The sequence below is a fragment of the Vigna angularis genome, chromosome 7 (genome assembly GCF_016808095.1).
Source record: "Vigna angularis cultivar LongXiaoDou No.4 chromosome 7, ASM1680809v1, whole genome shotgun sequence".
In the NCBI taxonomy this organism is placed as follows: Eukaryota; Viridiplantae; Streptophyta; class Magnoliopsida; order Fabales; family Fabaceae; genus Vigna; species Vigna angularis.
The window spans coordinates 2,405,094-2,411,093 of NC_068976.1; positions in this window are offsets into that span (position 1 = coordinate 2,405,094).

Genomic DNA, 6,000 nt, shown 5'->3' on the forward strand with positions numbered 1-6,000 from the left:
AAAACAATTATGGGTATCCTGTGAGAGGATCGCCAACGCCTGCATCTCTTGCCACATGGCAGATCTTAAGAGGAAGGAACCTTTGCTGAATTGCTTCATCAAGTTAGGAACGCTTGGGGCAATGTTGTTCGCTTCGAAGAAAGGCCCCAAGATCATGGAGTTTTGATGAAAGGTTCCCTTAGCCAATGGATCACAGAGAGGGTTAAGACAGTCAAGTTGTCATTCAATGTAATTTCTCCAAACCCAAATTGTGAAGAGCAATTTCACACTACTAACCAACGTGTGAAAGCAATAGTGGGAAAACTGAATAAGGAATGTTGACATCGAGCTAAAAAGGAGACATAAAGAATTGATAATTCAAATGAAGAGGCATATTGTTGAGCAAGGACAAGTTACAAAGAATTGGAAGAGAAGTCTCTCACAGCTAGCTTCCCTTGCCAATGAAGCCATTGAAAACGTCCCTAAGTTCTTAGCTGATGCTGAGTCTGTAATGTCAATCATCAACCCGCCTAAGGGGATTGAAACATTCCTCAGTTGCTGCAAGAAACTGATAAGAGAAATGAAGAATGTGATGGCTAAAGCCTGAGATGGTTGACCAAGACTTCCTGTGTCTCATGTTCTGGGAACTTCTGAATGATGAACCGCCTTATGGACTCCGTTTCGTGTTAATTTCCAAATTATACCAAGGCAAAATTTTCACAGCTTTATAATTTCTGACTAGAGAATTTGAACTACGTTGTCTTTTCTTTTTCTTTTCTTTTTTATTTTCTTAAATTTGTTTCGCAAAAAAAAAAAAAAAAAAAAAAAAAAAAAAAAAAAAACTAAATATAGTTAAACATCCAAGGTACCCTAAAGGACTCGAACCAGTTAACAAATCTTGGAGAACCAAGGGAAAGTTCAAGAAGGGATGAAAATTGATATCAACCAATTGAATGAGCAAATGAGTTGAATTCTAGAGCTTCTGAATGCCTTGCAAAGCCGTGTAGATTCGCGTGCATGAGCGCAACAAAGAGTTCCAGGAGCACAAACTTTCCCTCCTTATGGTCTTCCCTAAAATTACACTACATCCTTGGAAGTGGACTCGAGACAATTTCACACTCAAAAGGCATAAAATAACGCAGTTGAAGGAAGAAACAAGCTTAGGGCAACCACTTTCATGGTCCCTACAGAAATGATTCAGCCCAGTGTAGTAAGCAAGACAATGACAAAGCAACCCGAGTTGAAATCTTCTCCTCATGTCGTTACGCCAATGGATGTTGAGGCTGACAGACGTAAATTGGAAATGCTAGAAAAGGGCGAGAGTCATAGAAGTTGGAGGAAGCCTTAAGTTTGAAAATGTTGTAGGGCTATGCTTAGTCCCAGATGTGGTGATACCTCCCAAAGTGTAGATGAAAAAGAGAGACCATTTGTCTTAAGACCCATCTCATGACATATGGGAAGAAAATGGTTGTTCACGCATGTGATGAAAAGTTGCTAATTCATTTTTCCCAAGATAGTTTGGTTGGCATGGCACCAAACTGGGGCACTCATCTTGAATCTTCGTCCATCCGGTTTTGGGAGGATCTGGTGGATGCTTTCTTGAGGCAGTACAAGTACAATCTGGATGTAGCACTTGATAGATTGCAATTGTAGAGCGTGATGAGGGAGTTCAAATCGTTCAAAGAGTACGCCCAAGGGTGGAAAGAGATTGCTGCTCAAGTAGGGTATCCTATGAGTGACACGGAAATGGTTGTCATGATCTTAAAAACTTTACAATCACCCTTCTATGAGCATATGATGAGCAATATTTCCTCAAACTTTGCAGACTTGAGGATACTTGGAGAAAGAATTGACATTAATGTGAGGAAAAATCCGACACGATACTACCATGATGGCAAATGTTAACAAGCTCGGTCTAAGCTTGGGATAAGGAGAGAAGAAAGAGCTCAATCACATCCCACTGCTCAAATACCATTGGCCTACCCTTTGAAACTGCTCTGAGACAGAAAATGGACTCGACCCAAACTCAACTTCCCACCAAGCTGCTAGGCAGAAAAAAAATGTTGATCAAGACGAAAGGCATATGAGTTTCACCCCTAATCTTCTGACTTATGCAACATTTCTTCCAAGTCTCCTGCATAAAAAGGCTTGGTCTCTACTTGTTACATGAAGCCTTTAAAGCCTCAATACCTCAAGACTCGTGATGCATCATATACAAAAGGTGATTACCATGGAGTGGCTATCGGTCATTCCACCAAAAGTGTTGTTGGTTCAAGCGCAAAGGCAAACTTTGATTCGTTCAAGATGGTTAAAGTGTGAAGAAAGTCAATCCAACAGTAAGGCAGGGCTTGACAATGTCTCTACAGACGCCATAAATAAGAAAGCATAAGTCATTGTACAAATGAATTTGATGTTGTGAAGTGTCTGGCTACTGGGAAGTATGGTCATCGGTATCACGCCTTCATCCAGGACTTTGAGTGCGAGCATTCATTACAGGGTTTCTCCAAGCAGTGCTGGAAATCGAGTCCTGAAAGGGTATTACGGAAAAAGGAAAACGAGATTGAAAAACAAAAAAAAAAATGAAAGAAATTTTGAGTCACTTGTCTTTCTTGCAAATCGTCAAACTCTTGTTGTTCGAAAAAAGAAAAAAGGAAAAATAATGAATAATCAAAAGGAAAATTGGGATGTCAAGTTTTTCTGAGGTCAAGTGTTTAAGCAAAACTAACAATTTGACGTTTCCTTTCTAGATGTTTGTGCGCATGTTGCTTGAAAACCTCCACCCTTCACCTTTCCAGAATAAAGGATTTTCCCTAAACACTACCCTCATCAACAAAAACCTTTACATTGGGGCAGATTGGCCTGGCCAAAATTTTCCTCGCTTGCGCTAGTTGGATGATCCCTGAATCCATTGAGACAAACGGAAGAACTTTCAAAAAGAGAATAAGCCCACTAGATTGAAAACCCGAAAGGGCAGTCTAGAAAGGAAAAGAAAGAAAGAAAAAACTCATGTTAAGGTCATCTAGTCGTAGAATTAATCTTTTGAAAATAAAGCAATCAGAATTTGAAATGATGTGTGGCCTTCTTTCTTTATCCAAAAAGCAAAAACTATAACCATTGTTACCCCGTTTGAGCCAAAAATAATTTCTTTTTCAAAATTATTCCCAAGCAAATGTTATCATCAGTAGGGAGTCAACTCAGTGTACAAATAAAGAGCACTCAGTAATCAAAGGAAGAGAATCCTTCAAAAGGGTAAACAAAAAAAAAACAACAATAAAAAAGAAAAATCACAAAGTGGTGATAAACGAAAGAATGAAAAAACGAAGTTCAAGAAAAAAAAAAAAAAAAGCAAAGTGCTCAAAAAGTCAAATAGTTGATGCGATGCCTAGATGATAACCCTTGTTTCAAAAAAAATAACCGACAAGCATTCATTTGGGCCTTTAACCTTTTCTTTCGATACCTTCTAGCCCTAGCCACATTACAAGCCTAATAAAGTCCACACAGATTGAATAATGTTTGCTCAAATTTTCATAAAGCTTAATTTTGCGATAAGACGAAATGACTTGCAATGTGTCCAAAAAGAAAACAAAAAAAAAAGAAACAAAAAAAAACAAAAAAAATTTGAAAATGAATGAAAAAAAAGAAAAAGTAATGTCTCAGGAAGAAGGGATCTCTTTGCCAACTAGGCAAAAGCATGCAAAAGAAAATCAGACCAATTGGGGTCATCCTTTTAACCGATCCTTTCATGCCCACCGCCTCTTCCAAACAGAACCCCATGCCAAACACAAAAAAAAAACAACAACAACAAAAATTGGGGCAGTTTGGTAGATCTCACCACGCGTCTTTTCCTCGAAATTCATCAACCCATAATCTCAAGACTGGGGCAGCTTTGCGGATCTTACTTGAATTTTCCACCCAAATTATCATGGATTCATCACCATACTGATTACACCAAACCGGGGCAACTTTTAAGTACCTCGTGTTTTGCTTTGGCACTCATCTCCTTTAAGGAGCATATGAGTTGACATGCCCGCATGGCTATCCCATTCTCTTCCAAACCATTCTAAACAGCTCTCATTCTTCACTTGCCAATAAATTCAAGCATGTGTGCACTGAAGTCTCGAAAGAAAAAGTCAAAATGTAATAATCTCAAAGTTAGATCTCGAATGTATGACATTCCTCGCTTTCACGAAACTTTGAAAATGATGACCAGTTTGATGATTGCAAGTAAGACAATTGATTGAAGCGAAAAAAAAAAACCAAAGCAAATGTTTTCATATGTGCATAACATAAGTTGTCATCAATCCATCAAGAAGAAAGTATTTCTGATCGAAACCCTCTTCCTTCATATGAATGGTTATCGAATCCTTCTTCAAAAAAAAAACAAAAAAAAAACACAAAAAAGAATAACATTTAGATTTTCTCTTTCAAGCCATACTATTTCATGTCGATCAAGCTTTTTCTCTCATTATAAGGTCTTGACATCATGATCCTGCATCAAGATTTTAGTACTTTGTAATGAAAGGTTTCAACACCCTGACGCCTTTTCAAAAATCAAATTTCTGTCAAAAATTACAAAAAAAAAAAAAAACATTTCACAAAATTACAAATTTCAAGAATTTCAAAATTTGAAAGCCCAGCTTGCCTGGCCCCAAAGCCCAGTTTTCTACACTGGCCCACAAAGCCCAGTTTCCACACTGGCCCTAAAGCCCAGTCTCTATATTGGCCCCCAAGCCCAGTTTCGACACTAGCCCAAAAGCCCAATTTTCACATTGGCCCCAAAGCCCAGCTTGCCTGGCCCCAAAGCCCAGTTTTCACACTGGCCCCAAAGTCCAGTTTCTACACTAGCCCCCCAAGCCCGGTTTCCACACTGGCCCAAAAGCCCAATTTTCACATTGGCCCCAAAGCCCAGTTTCTACACTGGCCCATAAAGCCCAGCTCGCCTGGCCCACAAAGCCCAGTTTCTACACTGGCCACAAAGCTCAGTTTCCACACTAGCCCTCAAGCCCAGTTTTCACACTGGCCCCCAAGTCCAGTTCAACACTGGCCCCTAAAGCCCAGTTTCCACACTGGCCCACAAAGCCCAGTTTCTACACTGGCCCCAAAGCCCAGTTTCCACACTGGCCCCCAAAGCCCAATTTCCATACCGGCCCACAAAGCCCAGCTTGCCTGGCCCCCAAAACCTAGTTTCGCCTAGCACCCTAAACCTAGTTTTGTCTGGCACCCTAACCTCAAGTTTTTCTTTTTGCATTTCGGCCCTCTGTAAGACAATGGTCGAACCCAATGATCACTCTCATATCATTCATCCATAGGGTTTGAACACCCTCCACGAGGTTAGTACACCTCATATCATTCATCCACAGGGTTTGTACACCCTCCACGAGGTTAGTACACCTCATTTCATTCATCTATTGGGTTTGTACACCTCATATCATTCATTCACAGGGTTTGTACACCCTCCACGAGGTCTGTACACCCTCCACGAGGTCAGTACACCTCACATCATTCATCCACAGGGTTTGTACACCCTCCACGAGGTTAGTACACCTCACATCATTCATCCACAGGGTTTGTACACCCTCCACGAGGTTAGAACACCTCATATCATTCATCCACAGGGTTTGTACACCCTCCACGAGGTTAGTACACCTCACATCATTCATCCACAGGGTTTGTACACCCTCCGCGAGGTTAGTACATCTCATATCATTCATTCATAGGGTTTGTACACCCTCCACGAGGTTAGTACACCTCATATCATTCATCCATAGGGTTTGTACACCCTCCACGAGGTTAGTACACCTCATATCATTCATCCACAGGGTTTGTACACCCTCCACGAGGTTAGTACACCTCATATCATTCATCCATAGGGTTTGTACACCCTCCACGAGGTTAGTACACCTCATATCATTCATCCATAGGGTTTGTACACCCTCCACGAGGTTAGTACACCTCATATCATTCATCCACAGGGTTTGTACACCCTCCACGAGGTTAGTACACCTCACATCATTCATCCAC